Source organism: Symphalangus syndactylus, chromosome 24 (assembly GCF_028878055.3).
Source record: "Symphalangus syndactylus isolate Jambi chromosome 24, NHGRI_mSymSyn1-v2.1_pri, whole genome shotgun sequence".
NCBI classification, from domain to species: domain Eukaryota; kingdom Metazoa; phylum Chordata; class Mammalia; order Primates; family Hylobatidae; genus Symphalangus; species Symphalangus syndactylus.
The window spans coordinates 69105921-69126592 of record NC_072446.2 but is presented as its reverse complement, the minus strand read 5'-3'; the positions used below and the strand labels follow the sequence as shown (position 1 = coordinate 69126592).

The window sequence follows — 20672 nt, the reverse complement described above, 5'->3', positions numbered from 1 at the left end:
CTCACTGCAAGAAAATGGAGGCAGATAAGTTTAGAATCATAAGGAAAGCATCAGGTAGTTCAGGGAAAAGTTTGTTGCAACAAATGTTTAAGTCTGGGTTAGGGATTGTAGTTGGTTAGAATGAAGTTATATATTGACAAGCAGTACTGAAATCAGATTCACCAGAAGGTTCTAAAAGCAGAGTTAATAAGGAGAATTTCCGGTAGTGTTATTGAAACTACTTGGAATTTTCTAAGAACAGTTAGGTCTGAAAGATAAGACCACGGCAGTAAATTCTCGTTCCCTGCTTTTCTTTAAGGACAACAACAAAATGGGAAGACTATTTTCCTGTCAAGTACACATTAAAAACAGAATTTCATGTGAGTCAAATAGAATTACCTTTGCAACTGTAGCAATGGTGAGTCACCATGTAAAATTACTTGTCAACTCTCAAAACTCTGTGGTTGCTATGAATGACATAGCCTTTCCTGGAGACAGTCTCAAAGATATTCAGCCCACAGAGCACCATTTTCCCTCTGCCACTATTCCTTTGTGCACCTGCAGTTTTGAGTCAACAAAAATTGCCAACCCAGGTTGATAAGCTCCATATAAATAATTAATGACATGGAACTAATTACTCCTGTATTAGGCCACCTGCACCCTCAAAGCTCAAGAGCCCCAGGTGTGAAAATTGCAGGGGCAACTAATGGTGAGCTGCATTTCATCACGTAAGCCCTGTAGAGGAGGCCCTGGCTGTTTCCTGCTCACACTTTTTTCAGGGTTCAGTAAGCAGAGCCCGGGTGGGACTGACTGCTTTTGTAACATCTCAGAAGGCAACCAGACGATGTGGTGACGCTTGAAAATCGAGCTCTTACAGGCCACCAGGAGGTAAGAGGGATTAGGTTTAATTAGAGGAAAATACACCTTGAAGGATATGGTTGGAAATTGTCCCTTGAGGTATGCGAAACCTGCTCCAACAACTCTACGTGAGCATGCTACATTTAAGAGTTATGGGACTTCTGTTTCACTATTTAAGCAGATTCACAGGATTTCAGGATTTCAATCTTCAAATATGTGAATTAAATTGTATACGTATCTATACATCTGAAAGGTATATTACAACACAACATTATAACATTTATATTACTACTTTTTGGTGGGGATCTTTATTTTCCTGGCCTGGTGGTGTGTGTGTGTGATTGATTGATTGATTTGTTGGTTGATTGATTGATATAGACTCTTTCCAAGTGAGATCTTAAAATCTTGTTTGAAGGAAATCTACTGCAAAGTAGTCTATAGTTTATGATGACTTAAACACCAGTAGAAATTCTCAGGCCATCTTGTAGAACATCATTATTAGTTTTGCATTGGCTTTGGAATGAAGAAGAAAAGGAGAAAATATGATTGAAGTTACTACCTCTAGGAACTTTAAGTTCCTTGATTTCGCTGAGTGCAAAGCTCAGTATGGGAGATCCAACTTCTCATTTAGTGACAGCCTCTTATCAGTTGTTATTCTTTTGTTATGGTTTGAAGGTGAGTTGAGGAAAACAACAATTGCATACTCAATAGAACATTAACGAAATGCTAGAATTAAAGATTCTAAAAGTCCGTGGGGAAAATTCCAGAATTTGCCTAACTATATATTTTTCTAAAACACACATACTAGTTTACACTAATTAGCCCACAGAATATCTATTTTTATTGTTTTCATCTTGCGAGTTGGAAAGTTTAGGAAAAAACTTTTTTTGCTTTCACCCTCTTCTGTTCCCTTAGCCCTACAATTAAGCTTAAATTACATTTTTCTATACTCATCATATTAAAATTTATATCCAAATATATATAGTAGTCTAATAATTTTGTTTAATTAATAGACTTTGTTTTTGGAGCAGTTTTAGGTTTACAGAGAAGTAGAGTGGAAAGTAGAGTTCTCATATATCCCTCTTAACCACCTGCTCCCCAGTTTCCCTTATTATTAACATCTTGCATCAGTATGGGACATTTGTTATGGCCAATGAGCCACTAGAGCCAGTATAGATACATTATTATTAACTAAAGTCCACAGTTTACATTAGGGTTCACTCTGTGTGTCACATATTTTATGGGGTTTGATGAATGTATAATGACATGTATATTCCAATACATTACTGTACAGAATAGTCTCACTGCCCCCAAAATTCTACCCCCCCCCTTTTTTTTTTTTTTAACAAAAATGAGATATTTATTACACTTTGATTTTTCTTTCAATTTCTTCAAGTCAACTGACTGGGTTGATCTACCCCATTCCTTTTAACAGCTGTGTAATAGTACGTGGTGCAATGATTCCATAGTTGATTTAACATTTCTCCTTGTGGATCAGAATTCATATTATATCCTTGTGCAGATTATGCTTTTACACTCACAGAATTTGACTCCCAGGAGGAGGGCTGCAGAATCAACGACTATGTGCACTCTTACTTTTAATGAGCATTGCCATGTTGCTTTTAAATAAAGCTGCATTGAGTGATATTTCCACCTGTGATATGAAAGTACATTTTTGCCCCAGTCCTCACCAGGAGCAGGTATTATACACCCACAGTTGAAAACATCTGGTAATTTTTATTTGAGAAGGATGAATAACACACTAGTTGTATATGTTGGCTCTGAATTCTGATTGGGCTAGAGCTCCAGCACTACCACTTTCTGCTCAGCAACGTTGGGCAATTTGTTTCACTTCCAGTACCTCAGTTTCCTCATCTGTAATATATGGATGTAATAATCCTATTACATCATAGGGTTGATTGGGTGATTACACAGGATAATACATAGAACAGGCTGAGCCTGTACCTGGCTTAGACTAAGTATTCAGTTAATGATAGCTTTTATTACTAGAATATTATGGATGGATCATGAGATCCTTTGAACAATATCCAGAAATATTGCTTCATTATAATATTCTTGGATAAATTGTGGAATTCTACTAAATTTTGAGGTAATTAGGTGAGATCAAAGCCGATACAAACATTCCCTTAATGCCAAACCACAGAATGTAGTATCCAAAAACAGAAGGCTACCTCTGATCATCATCCCTCTGTTAATGTGCAAAAATAATTAACTAAAATTCAGGTTATTAGAGAATCTTACTTTGTATAAACACAAACCTTTTGTCAGAGTTGAAGCTAACATCTTGGCATACTAAATTTATTCAGGTGTTATTTCTTCCCTTCTTATATTTAAAAATAAAGTCAAAGCTGTTACTATCAAATTATTAACTGGCCAATTTCTCTCTAGCTCTTATTTTAAATCCTTTGTGAAGGTAGTCTCTGTAGACTGTACCTCAGGGCACATTATAGCATTCCCTGATTCTTCAGGACTAAGCCTGTATCCTCCAACTTTCCCCTTATATCATGCTATTTCTGTTCTTCACCTGTAACCTCTGAGCCTGGACCAAAAGTTATTCCTTAAATTCCTTAGCAGGAGCTGAGCGCATCCTTGAGAGAAAGAGAGACAAGAGAGAGAGAGAGACAGAGAGACAGACAGAGAGAGAGAGACAGAGAGAGAGAGAGGAGGGAGGGAGACAGAGGAGGGAGGGAGGGAGAGAGAGGAGAGAGAGAGAGGAGGGAGAGAGAGAGAGGAGGGAGAGAGAAAGGAAGAACAGAGAGTTGGAGGCAGAGAGATTTGGAGGAGGGATGGGTGCCTGGTCTCTACCTTAAAAATGCAATCATTATCCTCCCTGAGCCCCTGAGTGGATGGCACTTCCAATCATGTGAAATGCCCTCTCCTTCTAATGGGAATTTTGTGATAGTTTAGGAAATTGTGTATGGTCTGACAACATGGCTCCCTGTTGCATACTGGGCAACATCTAGTTATGACAGAAAGCTGGTTATATTAGATAAAGGCGGTGAAGAATCTTTAGAATTTTTGCTTGTTTGTCTGGGGGTTTTTGTGCTATCCTGAAGCAGGAACTGTGGTGTATGAACTGCATGACGTCCTAGTAGACATGCCCTGCTACGCTGGCCCTTCTTTCTGATCCAAGAGTTGGGGAATATTGTCTAACAGGAATTTTCAGCAGCTGCTGTAATGCCAAACGTTGAAAATTTCAAGACCTTTTTACTCTTTCTAAGGGATTTGTGGAAAGGAGTATTCAAAATTGTTATTGACTTAAAAAATCAAAAGTGTAGCTCATGAACACTAAACTTGAAATTACTGTAGTTGTGTATTTTAAAAATAAATTGCAACCAATTTTTATGACTCCATACCAAACAGCAATTTATCTTAGATGTTTTAAATTATTTATTCAGTAACACTCTCTGAATGCCATGCTACATAGAGAATGAATGGAAAATGTCAGAAGACCTGCTCTAACTTCCCTTCAGGATTGCCATGGGAAACAGAAAACACTTACCTGTAATTTCAATATATATGAAGCTATGAGCATGTAAGCATGACCCTAAGTGAGTGTGAGAGGAAGAAGGAATAACAGAAAGAAGCAGTGACATGTAGCTGAGAGTGGGAGGAATGTTCTAGAGAGCATGAATAGATTGGATTGGACCCCGGATGTTATGGGGCCAGTCTTAATTCCAAATATTCCTTCTTGCTCTTTAATTAAACACATTTGTGAATCAATTAAAACAACAACAACAACAACCTTTTCGGGCCATGAATTTCTACTCTGGGTTCACAAACATGTTCACCCAAATCAAAAAAAGAAAAAAATAAAGTGGTAGGCACAGTAACTCTTGAATGGTGGTGGAACTATAATATGGAAGGTCCTGAGCAACAGCTTTTTTAAAAAAAGGACTCCCATTCTGGGGCCCACAGGTAATACAATGTTTTGAGCAGACATGGTTGTAGAATGGCCAGAGATGAGAGGATCTCTAAGACAGTCCGAGGAAAAATGACTTGCCAATCATTTATGTAGAAGAGGCAACGAACTGGGAGGACCAAGAGAGGAGCCTGAATTTTAAATTGTTGTGGGCCGATTGAAAAATAATATAATAATTAAATACTTGACCTGCAGAATGCATGATGTAGTTTAACTCTCATTTCCCCCACTTCCAAAGAGTGCAACTTTAGGAGAGTTTCCTTATCTTTAAAATAGAAATCCTGTTAATAATACCCAGATTATAGAATTGCCTAAAATAATCTGTGCTACATAATTTTTAGTTATTTATACTAAGAAGACAGTATTTCAGGCGAGAAAGCCTACACATTCTCACTTGACTGCCCATCTATCTTCTGTTTGTCAGACTCAGTACATCAGGGGTAGAAATTAAAATTAGCATGAAGGAGTGAGCAGGATTTTGCCCTCTTTTCCCATTCCCTCCAGAATACCATTGATGATTTATGGAAGTTCTAGTAGCAAAAGATTGGAGAGAAAAAAAAGGAAAAATGGGAATGATAAGGTGAGATATCCTGAACCAAGGCAAAAAATTATTACAAAGAAAAGAAAGTGTAATAGGGAATGGGATGGGAAGCTGGCAGAAGGACACTGGATCATGTGTGTTTTCACTACTCCACTTATTTTGGAAAAGATGTGGAAAATTGCAGAGTTCCAAAATGACTGTCCCAGCTATGATTCACTAAAGAAGTCACTCTCGGCCACATAGACCCTGGCTGTTTTTCAGAGGTCGTGTTTACACATAATTTATAAAGTTCTAACATGCCGTTGAAAGTTTCTCTGGCATATTTAGAAATGTCTGGAAGAGCAGTTCTCACCATTTTGCTCTGCCTGCCTTTGATTTCTGCCTATGTTTTAATTCAATAAGTATTTATTGTGCTTAGGGCAAAGAAGGGCTCCAGTTTTGTGTGCTATGAACTGCAAAGCTGGAGCTCTCTGGAGAATTCAGTTCCTGCTATGTCTGCCACCTGATTCTCACCTGGCAAGTTTTATTTTTCATTTTTTGAGACAAGGTCTTGTTCTGTTGCGCAGGTTGGAGTGAAGTGGTGCAATCTCAGCTCGCTGCAACCTCACCTATGCTCAAGCTATCCTCCCACCTCAGCCTCCCAAGTAGCTGCTCACCTTGGCCTCCTAAAGTGATGGGATTACAGATGTGAGCCACTGCACCCAGCCCTGGTAAGTTTTCAATAATGGAGAAATGTCTGTGCTGTGGACTCTGGATGTCTGAGCATTGCCTATCTAGCCCTTCACATTGGTCCTCTTCATTTTCTGGGTCATAACTGGGGAGAAGATTTTACAGATGCTTTGAAGGAAGGTCAGCAGGTCTGGAGTATGATGAAATCCCATCCCGCCGCTCTTTTTCTCTTGTGATTTGTTACCATGAAAGGAAGATGCCTTCTGCAAAGTCACCTGTCTCTTTTCTAGGCAGTTCTAGTTGCTAACAGGCTCTTCCTTAAAATCTGGGTCTAATATTTGCTTATTGCTGCTGGATCTCATTAGAATAATTTGATTTCTTTTTTTTTTTTTTGCATAAAGAGAGATTAATTTGGAGTTTCCATTTCTCTCCTTGGTTGTTTCTTCCTCCTTCTAAACCTACCCAGTTCCTTCAACAATTTCTCACAAGACAACATCAACAGTGTTTCCTCTTTTCAATATTTGAACACTGTCCTATCATCAATAAATAGTATAGTATTACAACTAAAGGAATATATATTTACACTGATATGTATACACACACACACATATATATACACATACTTATGTATATATGTATAATTCTTTTTTTAAAAGAGACAGACAGGGCTGGTCTCAAGCTCCTGCCCTCAAGCAATCCTCCCTCTTGGCCTCTCAAAATGCTGAAATTACAGGTGTGAGCCGCTATGCCTACACAGGATGATCTTGATAGGTAAACTAGACTTTCACATACATGAGCATGCACTTTCAAAAACTAGGTTCTTTCTGAAAGCCTGTTGACTTGCAGAGGTGATCATTTCAATTGTCTGATCAATTTTCTTTTTTTTGAGACACAGTGTCACTCTATTGCCCAGGCTGGAGTGCAATGGAGCGATCTCACTCACTGCAACCTCCGCTTCCCGGGTTCAAGCAATTCTCCTGCCTCAGCCACTCAAGTAGCTGGGATTACAGGTGACCGTCACCATGCCCAGCTAATTTTTGTATTTTTAGTAGAGACAGGGTTTCACCATGTTGGCTAGGGTGGTCTTGAACTCCTGACCTCAGGTGTTCCGCCCACCTCGGCCTCCCAAAGTGCTGGGATTACAGACATGAGCCACCGCACCTGACCGTCTGATCAATTTTCTAAGGAAAATCCCATGGGCCTGATTTAGAGTTTGCCATTTTGCTTTCCAAAGAGCTTTCTGATGACCAATGCAATTTGAATATGCATTAGATTTTTTAAAAAAGGAGTTTCTGGCTTTGGGGAAAAATCATTTAATATTATTAGTTTCTTTGTAGCAATGTCAAAGTGGGCTCCTTTATTCATTTATTCATTCACTTGTTCATCAAATGTTTACCGAGTGCCTGACACATACTAGGCTAGAAACTGTAAAATGTGAATAATGCTCCTGCTAGTCACCAAAAGCTCCCCTGGCCTCAGTTGGCTCTGCCCTTTCACGGATAAAGCTCCTTCTGCTGTTCAAGCTGCTTTCATCTGTGCTATGGCATTTGAACCACCTGACACTGGAATCTGCAGGAGCAGAAGGGCTGAAGGTCTCACCTGAGAACTGAGTTAACTGAAACCCAGAGTGTTAAAGGCATTTGACCTTTGTCCCACCTTATCCACCAGACCCTGCAAACAAAGAAATGTAAAGTCACCAAAGCCAGTTTGGGATTGAGCAAAACAGTCCTTACTTTGAAACCAAAAGTAATGTGACAAGGTTTAAAACTTACAAATGAGTTATTTTTTATATTTTTGAGTGGAATATGTTACTCTCCATACATCCCAGAGACTACTTCTGGTGTTTACTGAATAGGAACAACTCTTGGGGAAATATTTAGAGGTTGTTATTATATGTCCTGATACCTCTGAGATAGTAGCATTTTTTTGTGTGTGTGATTTGGCAAAAAATGTATCTATAGGACATTTTTCTAGCCACTTCAACTTTGGGAACAAAGACCTGAGGGACTCAAAAATTCATTGAGCAGCTAATTGGACATTACAAATCCTATGACTAAATTTTAAAGAGAGGATTCTGCAAATGCAAGAAATCGGAAAATGTGGTTTACACATTATCCTTAAGATGGCAGGGAAGAATTTAATAAATTTTAAAAGATGGTTAACAGATATACCTTTTAATGACATTAAAAAGTGGAAATCTTCACTTATGTATAAAAATTACTAAGGTAGAACGATGTTGGATACATGAGCTGTTATGATGATCTATTTAGTGGAACACAAAGGAAGCTAGAATTGAAATTGAAGCTGTTGGAAGGAGAGAGATAGCAGTTGATATTGGTCCAGAAGGAGTTTTGTTTTTTTGTTATTTTAAGTGATGTTGCTAAGTAAAAGGATTTTTGAACTACAAGACTTGAGGCTTCTCCCTACCCTTTGAAGCTGTGATTTTTTGCCTGTGGCTATGCCATCTTTTACCTAAATTTCATCACTACCCTTCCACTCTATCATTAAGCACATTACTTAGCAGTATAGGTAAACTATTTTCAAACAAATGCCACTAAAATACAAATGAGATTCCTAAACATCACTAACTTTACATGGCGTTGCATATAATAAAGTTTTAGAACTGTAAAATAATAAACCTGAGAGCTATTGTATAAGAGAATTTGGACTGTGTTCAAGTTATCTGAAGCCCAATACTGTTATCCACCTGGGCTGAGCCTGACTTCCCATGAGCTTTGGCGCTGACGTAGGGGGTCTTGAGCTAATTAGTCAATGCTTGCCAGAGGCCAGGGATTAAATCATGTTTCCTGGAAACTGTATAAATCTATAGATCTATTTCCAAATGCTTGTACTTCTCAACAGTGTCACCAATTTGCAAAGTGGCATGGCATTTTTTTCAGCTTGAGTATAAAGGGAGAAAAAGCATATGGTCGGATTGATCTGGAGTTTGGAGGTGCAGTAAAAGGACAGGCAATAAGAAATTAATAGGTAAGTTGGATGTGGAAAAAAAAATATTGAGTGAGGGAGTGAAAGATTGAGGAATATGGAAGAATGTGCTCAGAGAGAAGGGTATTTGGAAATAAAAATGTGGAAGTGGAACAATGCTGAAATTTGATATGGCTACAGAAGTAGATTAGAATAGGCGGTAGAAATTTTAGTCACTGGATCTAGGGAGACAGAGAATCATTGGTACCTGATAATGACTGTGTTGTCTACTTGGATGTTGTCAATTGGTAAGAGGTATGGTGATCTAAGAAGACGGTGATCCAATTTCCAAAGTGTTCAGTGAATGAGGGAAATATTCTAGGAGTCAGTAAGTGCCAACCCTGCAGAGGGACAGGGAATGATGGTGTTAAGTGCCATGAGGCTTTGTGGAAAGGAGGTTTTGCAGGAGGTTGTGAGGCAGTGAGGAGAAAGGAGAATGGCTGAACTGGTCCATGAGTGGTGGGAGATTGAACAGTCTGCCCTTAGGAAAGGGTAAAGGAGTGAACTTGAAAAGGGCAAGTTTACTTGAGTTGGGGGGTGGTGGGTGTAGAACACATCTGCCCTCCAGTTCTCCAGTTTCTTTTTCTTTTTCTTTTTTTTAAATTATACTTTAAGTTCTAGGATACACGTGCAGAACATGCAGGTTTATTACATAGGTAGACACGTGCCATGGCGGTTTGCTGCACCCATCAACCCATCATCTACATTAGGTATTTCTCCTAATGCTGTCCCTCCCCTAGTCCCCCACCCCCCGACAGGCCCTGGTGTATGATGTTCCCCATCTTGTGTCCATGAGTTCTCATTGTTCAACTCCCACTTATGAGTGAGAACATGTGGTGTTTGATTTTCTGTTCCTGTGTTAGTTTGCTGAGAATGATAGTTTCCAGCTTCATCTCTGTCCCTGCAAAGGACATGAACTCATGGTTTTTTATGGCTGCATAGTATTCCATGTTGTATATGTGCCACATTTTCTTTATCCAGCCTATCACTGATGGGCATTTGGGTTGGTTCCAAGTCTTTGCTGTTGTAAACAGTGCTGCGATAAACATACGTGTGCATGTGTCTTTATAGTAGAACAATTTATAATCTTTTGTGTATATACCCAGTAATGGGATTGCTGGGTCAAATGGTATTTCTGGTTCTAGATTCTTGAGGAATCTCCCACACTGTCTTCCACAATGGTTGAACTAATTTACACTCCCACCAACATGTAAAAGCCTTCCTATTTCTCCACATCCTTTCCAGCATCTGTTGTTTCCTGACTTCTTAATAATCGCCATTCTAGCTGGCGTGAGATGGTATCTCATTGTGGTTTTGATTTGCATTTCTCTGATGACCAGTGATGATGAGCTTTTTTTCATATGTTTGTTAACCACATAAATCCAGTTTCTTTAATCCATAAGCCATGTAGGATCTGTTTTCGAAGTTTAGACTTCTCAACATCATCTACAGCAGAGTAGCCAGTGCTACACCCTGCAAATAAAGAGATCTGGTTACTTGGTTTTAACACCTTGTTTGAAAATCAGCAGCCTGAATCGGCAAGCCTCATCCTTCCCCATCATGTCCCACAGCTGTGAATTCCCCAGTTAATTATATGTTGGGTAATGAGGACTTGCTTTTATCTGTACTAAATTTTAGTTTTAAGCCCTATTAATGGGCTTTCATTTTGGCACTTGTGGGAAAGGGGCAGTGAAGAGGCCTGTTAAATTTTCTCTTGGGTTTTTATATCTTTCCTTCCAAAGAGGAATAATAAAAATTTCCTTCCTTACTTCTCTTGTAACATTCCTTTTCTTTTAACCCAGATGCCTTTCCACCATTTCTGTATTCCAAGTATGCCACTTATTAGTTCTTGAGCTTCTCTGTTCCTTAGTTTTCTTGTTTATAAAGTAATGACAATAATGTGATTTACCTCAGAGGGTTGTTTGAGATACAAGTGAGGTATTTGCAAAAGGAATAATAAGAATGGCAGTAGTAAAGCCCCATTAAATTGTTTGTTAAATAAAAATACTTTTATAAAAAGTATTGGTTTTAGTTAAAACCCATTGCTTTTGGTTAAAAGTATTTGGTCCTCGTTTTGGTTAAAAATAAAGCAACAAAACCTTGCTGGGAACTTGGCCATAGCAGTATAAAGCTATGGTCTAGCGTTGTCCCCTTAAAAATGAAATGCTGCTTCTTGGGGCTCCCCATTGTGGTTCTGCAGACTCGAATATCTCCAGTGAAATCTTGTGAACAAATACATCCTCAGTATCACCCTCATAACTTCCTCTGCCACTATCACCCCAAGCCACTTCTCTCTATGATGTCTCACACTTATTCCAGCCAAAGATTAGGAATTTCAATCAAAGTCTTAGTGGTGGATTAGGAAGCCTTCTGCTTTGGTGTGCTGTACCAAAGCCTCTCAAGGCTGGTAGTTGGGCCATTAAAGGGCCTTAGCTGAACTTAATTGTCAACCCACTTCCTAACCAAACCTCTAACTCAATTAGCACTTATTTGACTGTCTAAATCTTTGGCTTGAAGCACCCTGCCAGTTTGGGTGGGAGCTTTTGGTATGAAAGACACCCTTTTCCTGGGAACTCAGCCCGGACAAACCAATTCATTTCACACTCCTTTCCAGCCGCCTACAAATGGGAAGCAAATCTTCATCCCAGTTTGTGTTCTGGGATTGCAGCCAGCAAGCTGATATATCCCATCAGCCCATCTCTTAAGTTACCTGGTCTTTTCAAATGTATAATGACTTTTGAGTAACACTTTTGCTTTGAATAACCAGTTCATTGAGAGGCTTCCCTTGCTCTCTGGCAGCACCTGTGGGGGGAGTGACATTTTTTGAAGATGATGTTTGTGTCCCTCTTAAGACCCTTTTATAACTTGAGCGTTGAAGATTGTTGAGCAAACAAGTACAGCCTTGGGTTTTGTACTAATGTTTTATGACTGATGAATTCAGTGACCTTCTCGTTAGGCTTTGATCTTAATTATTTTAAATATCATAGGGTCTGATTCACAAGGCAGTAACGGCAGGTCATTATTCCTGGCATGATTAGTCTAGGTTAGAAATTAGCTTTGAGGCCCCCCGGCACTATGCTCTAATACTTTCTGAAATGGAACACCTGTGTAATGGCTGCACAATCATTTGGTTAAATCAGTCTCTAATTTAATGAGCTCTGACTTCACATTTTTGTTGTGATTTTTAAGAGTTAAATATGCATGCATAGCTTTACATTTGCCATGTCGTATGATTTTGTTGTCTATTGTTGTATGCTCACCTAGTGTACCTTATTGCTACTAATTTGTGTAAGAAACTTTTACATAGATAAGCACCTGTAAATTGAAGAATCAGTCTTTAAGATAAACAAAATAGAAATGCATAGTAATCTATCTGTACATCAACTTGCTGGCTAGAATGTAAAGAGCAGCAGAAGAACACACTCATGATTCATCCTCAGAAACTTTGGATGAAGTCACAGTGAATATGAGGCTTTAGCATCTTACTCCAGAGGTTCAAAATTCGACATGGCCACCTACGTTTAGTAGGTTTCTGTTTCATATTTTGATTTCTGAACTGTTTGCATCACCTGGGAGCTTAGAAATGCATAATCTCAGGCTTAACCAGAATCTGCATTTTAACACGATCCTCAGGTGATTTGTAGGTAGTGAAGTTTGAGAAACACTAATTAGCTCATGTTCTTTAAGCTGATATTGAATTCTGCCTCCACTGTTAGTATTAGAGGGCAAAATTCCTAGAAAGATCAAATCAAGCAATACTAAGAAAAGCTAATATAATTTGTATTTCCGACAATATCAGACAATCCTGACTCCAACCGTTTCTCACCAAGGCCACCCTAGCATACTTTTTTTTTTTTCTTGAGACGGAGTCTTGCTCTGTCACCCAGGCTGGAGTGCAGTGGCGTGATCTTGGCTCACTGCAACCTCTGCCTCCAGGGTTCAATCAATTCTTCCGCCTCAGCCTCCCGAGTAGCTGGGACTACAGGCGTATGCCACCATGCCCAGCTAATTTTGTGTATTTTAGTAGAGACGGGGTTTCACGGTGTTGCCCAGGCTGGTCGCAAACTCCTGAGCTCAAGCAATCCGCCTGCCTTGGCCTCCCAAAGTGCTGGGATTACCGGTGTGAGCCACTGTGCCTGGCCCTTACCATCCTTTTCTAAGCCCTCGTCAAGTCTTGCCTGAATTATTGCAGGAGGCTGCTAAGTCATTGTCTTGTTTCTACCTTACTACTCACTTCTCATCTCTCTCTCTGCTTAACACCTTTTGTTGGCTCCCTATATTACTCAAGGTAAAATAAAAAATAATCCATTACACATAGATATGGTCTACCCAAGCATTTAAAAATAATGAGCACTCTTAGAATTATGTGAATTCTTCCTGGAGTGGGTGGATATTGGCCATCAACCAGATATCCATTTCCCTAATCATATTTTAATACGGAGTTACTTTTCATTTTCCCAAATCTTTGAAACTACTGGGGTTGATGTTACTGAACTTACCTTGCTAGATAAGGTAAGGGGTTGCTACTGGCTGCTTACTCCTCCTTGCTTAGAATTCTAGGAAATCAGGATTGTGGGAGGGAGGGAGGCATGCTGAAATAGTGTGTTGGAGGTGTGGTGCCTATAATTTGGCTGCTGCTGGAACAACTATTTTGGGTAATCTTCTGTTATGCTGATACAGTTGCATTCCTTGTCTTATCCTCTCGCTACCTTTGTCTCCTTCCTGCTTGCTATGTAGTTTTTCTTTCTTCACATTTTTGATCTACTTTCTTTTTCTTCTTTATTTTCTTTCATGCCTTCATGTACCCTTGGGAACTGAAGCATATTGTGAATTGCTGACTATATTCAAATGTTTTTATATTCCCTTTTCCGATTTTGAAGAAAATTTGAATTATTATTTATATTTCTTTAAGTGTATCCTCTAGCCAAAACAATGAAGTATTTTAGCCAGGCGTGGTAGCACATGTCTGTAATCCCAGCACTTGTGGAGGATGAGGTGGATGGATCACCTGAAGTCAGGAGTTCAAGACCAGCCTGGCCAACATAGTAAAACCCCATCTCTACTAAAAATACAAAAATTAGCCAGGTGTGGTGATGCATGCCTGTAATCCCAGCTACTTGGGAGACTGAGGCAGGAGAATTGCTTGAACCCAGAAGGCAGAGGTTGCAGCGAGCTGAGATTGTGCCACTACACTCCAGCCTGGGCGAAAGAGCTAGACAAAAAAAAAACAAAAAAAATCAAGTATTTTTCTTTAGCAAGTTAATGGATCTAAAAAGACAAAAACTCCCATCTCGGCCCTGAATGTTCAACTGCATTTGAGCAAATACTATGCAATTAGTTCACTCATGGGGATGTTACCGGAAAGGCATCTCGATCCTGACCCCAAGAGAGGGTTCTTGGATCTCACACAAGGGAGAATTTGGAGGGAGTTCATACAGTAAAGTGAAAGCAAGTTTATTAAGAAAGTAAAGGAATAAAGAATGGCTACTTCATAGGCAGAGCAGCAGCATGGGCTGCTGGTTGGCTATTTTTATGGTTATTTGTTGATTGTATGCCAAACAAGGGGTGGATTATTCATGAGTTTTCCAAGAAAGGGGTGGTCAATTTCCAGAACTGAGGGTTCCTTCCCTTTTTAGATCATATAGGGTATCTTCCTGACATTGCCATGGCATTTGTAAACTGTCATGGTGCTGTGTGAATGTCTTTTAGCGTGCTAATGCATTATAATTAGTGTATCATGAGGAGTGAGGATGAACAGAGGTCACTTTCCTTGCCATCTTGGTTTTGGTGGGACTTGGCTGGCTTCTTTATGGCACACTGTTTCATCAGTAAGGTCTTTGTGACCTGTATTTTGTGCTGACCACCTATCTCACCTTGTGACTAAGAGTGCCTTAACCTCTGGGAGTGCAGCCCAGTAGGTCTCAGCTTTATTTTATCCAGCTCCTGTTCAAGATGGAGTCACTCCGGTTTAAATGCCTCTGAGAGGGACACCTGTCTGTGACCAGTAAGTAACATTCTATGAGTCAAAGTTTTTGCTTTGGTTTGAGCAAACTCAATCAAAAATCATTTGAGTATTGAGTAGATTATATATTGCATTGTCATAGACGGCAGCAACAATCTCTTCCATCCCATAGTCTAGAATCTTGACACTCCATTATTGCTATTAAGAGGTGAAGTATGTGTCCTCTTTCACTGAAACTGGATGGGCCCTTATAACTATCAATGAATACAGTAAAATGAAAGCAAACACTGTGTGACTTCTGAGGCTAGCTCATAAGAATATCATGTGCTTCAGAACATCTGGGATGTTCACCAGACAGTCCATGGTGAGGCTATGTTGAGGGGAATCATATCCCCTAGCTCACAGCCCCAGCTAAGCTCCCTGCCAACCATCCAGCACAGTCTTGAGCCAGGCCTGCGTCAGCCATCTCCAAACCGGTACCTCCAGCCCCTAGTTAAACCACATGGAGCAGAGATGAGCAGTCCCTGCCAAACCAAAACTACATATTCATGTGCAGAATATACAATTGTTTTAAGCTACCAAATTTTACAATGATTAATCATGCAGGAATAGATCTAATACAAATTTATATAAATTAATTTTTATATTTTTGAATTTATCCAAACAGGTTGAAAACCATTAATGATCAAATATTGCAAATCACTTATTTTAAAATGGGAGCCACCCACAAAGAATAGACCTTGTCTCACTTTTCTGAAGCATTTACTTTGCCCCAGGGTCATAATTTAAATGCAAACTCCTTGGAACTCTCTCCAGGATTAGCTTAATTTTCTAACAACTTATCACATGAGTATAAATGGTATGCTATTATTCTCAGACCCATCTCAGGCTCCTAGAAGCAATGGCGAAGGCCTTTGAGATGCTTCACAACATGAATGAAAGTGGCAAATGTGAATTCCAGGCTCAGTCACCACCATTATCTGGGCAGCTTTAGTTTTCTCAAGGCCAGGCAGTGCCTGAAATAAGACATGATCTAAAAGGTAGTGGGTCTTTTTCCTTCCAACTTTTCTTTTAGGTATGGGGGTACACGTACAGGTTTCTTCCATGAGTAAATCGTGTGTTTCCTGGATTTGGTGTAGAAATTATTTTGTTACCCAGATAGTGAGCATAGTACCTGATAGGTAATTTTTCAGTCTTCGCCTCATCCCACCTTTCACTCTCAAGCAGGCCCCAGTATTTATTGTTCCCTTCTTTGTGTCCATGTGTACTTAATGTTTAGCTCCCACTTACACATGAGAACATATGGTATTTAGTTTTCTAATTTGCTTAGATAATGATCTCCAGCTACATCCATGTTGCTGCAAAGGACATGATTTTGTTCTTTTGTATACCTGCGTAGCATTCCGTGGTATATGTATACCACATCATCTTTACCCAATCCACCAGGATAGGCATCTATCTAGGCTGATTCTATGTCTTTGCTATTGTGAATAGTGCTGCAATGAACATACACATAAGGCAGTGAGTCTTCAGTGAGAAATAAGACTGAGACTAACAGGACTTAGCAGTTCTCCAGGACTGACCCCCAAAAAACTTGGATGGCAACTAAGTGGAGAGAAGGATTGTACATTAAGAACCATCTCAACTGACCTCAGTAGCCCAGGAATTCAGCCTGTTAGGTGTGTGCCTAGTGTTAGAAACTTTGGGGCAAAAGTGGCGTTCAATGCCAGGCAACTGCTTGCAAAGCTCATCCATGTGGAGGTAATGTCTTACCTGGTGTTTATGATCCAGCCTCTCTGAGAGAGAGAGAGAGGCTAGTCAGCATCAGGCAGCCTGTCTGAGCTGTGGTTCAGAAAAGGACCTCCAACTCATAGGGGAACTGGATCATCAGCCAGTAAGGAAATTGAAACAGGCTTTGCCAGGGGAGAGAAAGGGGCTAAAATTTGTGTTGTTGTTGTTGGTCTATTTATTGCATATCATTCTGAACATTTCTTAGGTCTAAAAAGGAAACTGGAAAAGAATTATCAGTCTGTAATACAGTCAGCTTTTTCTTAAGATGTTTGCCTAGCTTATGATATTTTTCTTAATGCTTTACTGTTTTCTTTTCTTTTTTTTTTTTTTTTTGAGACAAAGTCTTGCTCTGTCACCCAGGCTGGAGTGCAGCGGCACAATCTTGGCTCACTGCAACCTCCGCCTCCCAAGTTCAAGCAATTCTCCTGCTTCAGTCTCCTGAGTAGCTGGGATTACAGGCACTTGCCACCATGCCCGGCTAATTTTTGCATTTTTGATAGAGACAGAGTTTCACCATGCTGGCCAGGCTGGTCTCGAACTCCTGACTTCAAGTGATCTGCCTGCCTCGGCCTCCCAAAGTGCTGGGATTATAGGTGTGAGCCACCGTGCCTGGCCTGCTCTACTGTTTTTAACACAAGCTCTCAATTACTAATTTATTTGTCCCTTGCAAATTTCAAAGACCCATTTTTATAATAGATTCTCAACATTAGAGAGGTCATCCCTTGGATAAATGGATTCTTCTGCCAATTTGCAGAAGTGGTGGTGAAGAAGCAGGCAGGAGGCAGATGAGCTGCAAAGAGGATTACGTGGCAATTCTACGGTAGGAAGAGGCTTAGGGAAGTGTCCTGTAAACACGAGAAAAGTGCTGAAACATCCTAGAGAACAGTGTGGGGCAGTTTAGTCCTCATGTAGAAGAAAAAAAATGGAAAAAGAAATTCATGTATGTGTCTGTTTGATTCCGTATTATATCTCTGGCAATTAGGGCAACGCCTGGTATATAGTCAGTGCTCAGAAATATTTAGAGAAGAAATGACCATGCACAAACCCTACAGCATCCCAAGCACATCTCTGGAATAAATCCAGGCTATTGGCCCTGAGTTTTCAGGCCTTGTAACCATCTTCCAAAGTCTCTCTTGCCTCTTTCTTTAAAATTATTAGTGGCTGTAGAAGAGTAAGAAAAGTCTTCTTTAGAAATCCTTGTAAATATTAGGGGAAAATACATTTTTTTGACCATCCTCTAATTAATTGAATGGATCTTTCAAATGCATTGGGATAGAGACTATGAATTCTAAGGCATAAAAGTCAATTCCCCCAGCTCCCTGGCCTTACCATAAACCACTTTTATTTCCTGCTTGAAGTTATATAGGTTAGAATCCAGTACTATTAGTTTGGGATCCTTAGCCTTCTGCTGAGGAAGCTTCTTCCTCTTTTTTTAAATGTCTGAAGTGTGGAGACCTGCCCACCCCCCTTAAATAAAGAAAAACAGAAGTTAATTCACCAGAGAGATCTATAGACATGGCCAGGTTACAGTTTCCCGGGGGGCAAGGAAACTTGACTCTCTTTTTAATAAGCAGGTGCTTGACCTTGGTGACATCCACTTACCACTTTTACTTTCTCATTTGAGGCCTTGAGAGATAGGTTTCCTCTCTTCTCTAACAGACATATTACGAAATTCCAAGCATACACAAGTTCTCAGGACAAAGAGCAAGGTATAAAAATGAGCAGAGTATCTTGTGCTTCAGGTTGTTTCTTAGGTTTTAGTATTTCTGTATCATCTTCTTGAATGAAATGATCCTAGCCTTATGCTCCATATTCCAGGAATAAGAGTGTCTGTTTATCAAGCCATTTTTTCCCCAGTTCCAGGGTGATTCCAATGTGTAAGCATTGATTTTTGTTCCTTATGTCACCTTCCCTCTGAGGACCTTGGATTTTAGCTGCAGCACATCCAACATGGTTACTCAGGGGGTCCCCACAAGATGGAACCCAGTCGTGTACAGAGTGAATAGATCAACTCATCTTTCACTTGGCTTTCCCTCATTTCCCATCTCATTCTCCTGGGATCATTCCTGGAATCACCTTTTAACTGAGCTACCTGCACCCAAGTCCTTAATCAGGCTTTACTTTTGGGAGAACCCAAACTAAGAAAAACTGTCATATGCAAAAGCACAGACAGTATTGCAACTTCCATATGAACCACATAGGCAATGGTGTGCTGGTTATCCAGGTCTCCCAAAGAAAAACTCCTAATTTGTAGTGTTGGCTGATTTCTGTGGCATAAATACTTCCACCATGGCTATTTGCAGCTACCAATAGGATATTGCTGAACTCAGAGTGGGAAGAAATGTACACCATCAGCTCTCTAAACTCATGCTGGCTCCAGTGCACCACTGCTAGAATCCAGGCCAATACCATTGTCATAACTGACCATCAAGAAATATCAATTAAGAGTGTGGATACTATTAACGTTCTATTAGATACCCTAACACATTATACTGCGTATCAATTTATTTCTTTTCCTTTTTCTTTTTTGAGATGGGTTCTCGTTCTGTCGCCCAAGCTGGAGTGCAGTGGCATGACCATGGCTCACTGCAGTCTCAATCTCCCAGGCCCAAGAGATCCTTCCACTTTAGTCTCACTATGTTGCCTAGGCTGATCTCAAAGTCCTAGGCTCCAGCTACCTTCCTGCCTCAGCCTCGCAAATTGTTGGGATTACAGGCGTTAGCCACCAAGCCTGGCACTTTATTTCTTTTAAGCATTTAAATAATACACGTTTTATAAAGATACCTATATTCAGAATGTAAATGACTGAGATTTGGAACTGCCTTTATTTAATTATGTTGTATGAAAATACAGCCAGTTGTCATCTCTCCACAGGGCAACAGGTGATACACTCTGGGATAATTTGAGAAGAGTTTAGTAAAAGAGCTATTTACAAAGAGGTGGCAGAGTGTAGAGAAAGCGAGATTTGTGACATACCACTGAGCCCCTGTTATTAATCTAGAAGGGAATGAGGAAGGTATAGCCATCAGACCCAAGGACAGAAAGGGATGTATGGAAAGGGCCACCTGGCAGAAGTCGAAAGTTTGCAAAAGACAAAACCAGTCCACAGTAATGTCTCCAGAGGCTGCAGGGAGGAGTTATTCCAGCAATACTCTTCTCCTTCCTTCCAATCTCCTACTCAGGCAACCCATTGGCAAAACCCTCCCTGCTCTTACGAAGCTTACTGTCTGGTTCTAGTAGAATCTGCACACTCATTTGAGCCCCAGAAAAATCACTATAATGGCACAAGAACGTGTTTTCACAAAATGTACTAATTGAGGCCATAATAATTAGGTTACAATAAAGTTAGGTTGCAATATGAAATAGTAACAGCACTTTGGCTGTTAGGAATGATCATGGGAAGTGGAATCAAGTGCATTGCTAATCTGCTTACTGGAAAGCTGTGCTTTAACTAATGAAAGTACCATAATCGAAGCTGGAAGAATTGGTTCACCTTGTGAAAGGCGGAAAGTTATAAGGCAAGCGTGCCAGGGAAATTCTGAAGGAAATCCAAGAGAAAGGTGTCTAGACAATATTAAGGAGTGGCTGGACAACACTGTCAGCTGGTGACACAAATAACTATCTTTAAAGTTAGTGGCTCAAAATGGTTGCCATAGATACCCCTGGAATGGAACAATAGGATTTCTAGCAATGCTTTTTTTTTCCAACATATTAAAATGCTTGAAGGAAATCTCCTTAATTTTATTTTAAATTCTTGACTACTGACCTGTTCACGTGGAAAACCGTAGGTTTTAGAATATGAGCCTGGAACTAGTATTCTATCCTGGCCTAGATTTTGACCTCATTTTCCTTTCTGATCTTTGGTCAATAGGTTCCAGAGAAACTATAAAATATGAACTTGGATGTTGATTTCCAGCCTTGGTTTCCATTAGTGAGAATTTGGG

The 20672-nt window shown here is 39.9% G+C and overlaps 1 long non-coding RNA gene across 1 annotated transcript in view; it reads left to right on the top strand.

The window, feature by feature from the left end:
* The first annotated feature begins 789 nt into the window (after positions 1-789).
* The window catches only part of LOC129474561 (uncharacterized), a 315006-nt gene continuing 295123 nt past the window's right edge, over positions 790-20672 (top strand). The window contains exons 1-2 of the long non-coding RNA XR_010119433.1: positions 790-867; positions 5888-6031. This is a non-coding gene — a long non-coding RNA (uncharacterized lncRNA). The remainder of the gene's footprint in view (positions 868-5887; positions 6032-20672) is intronic.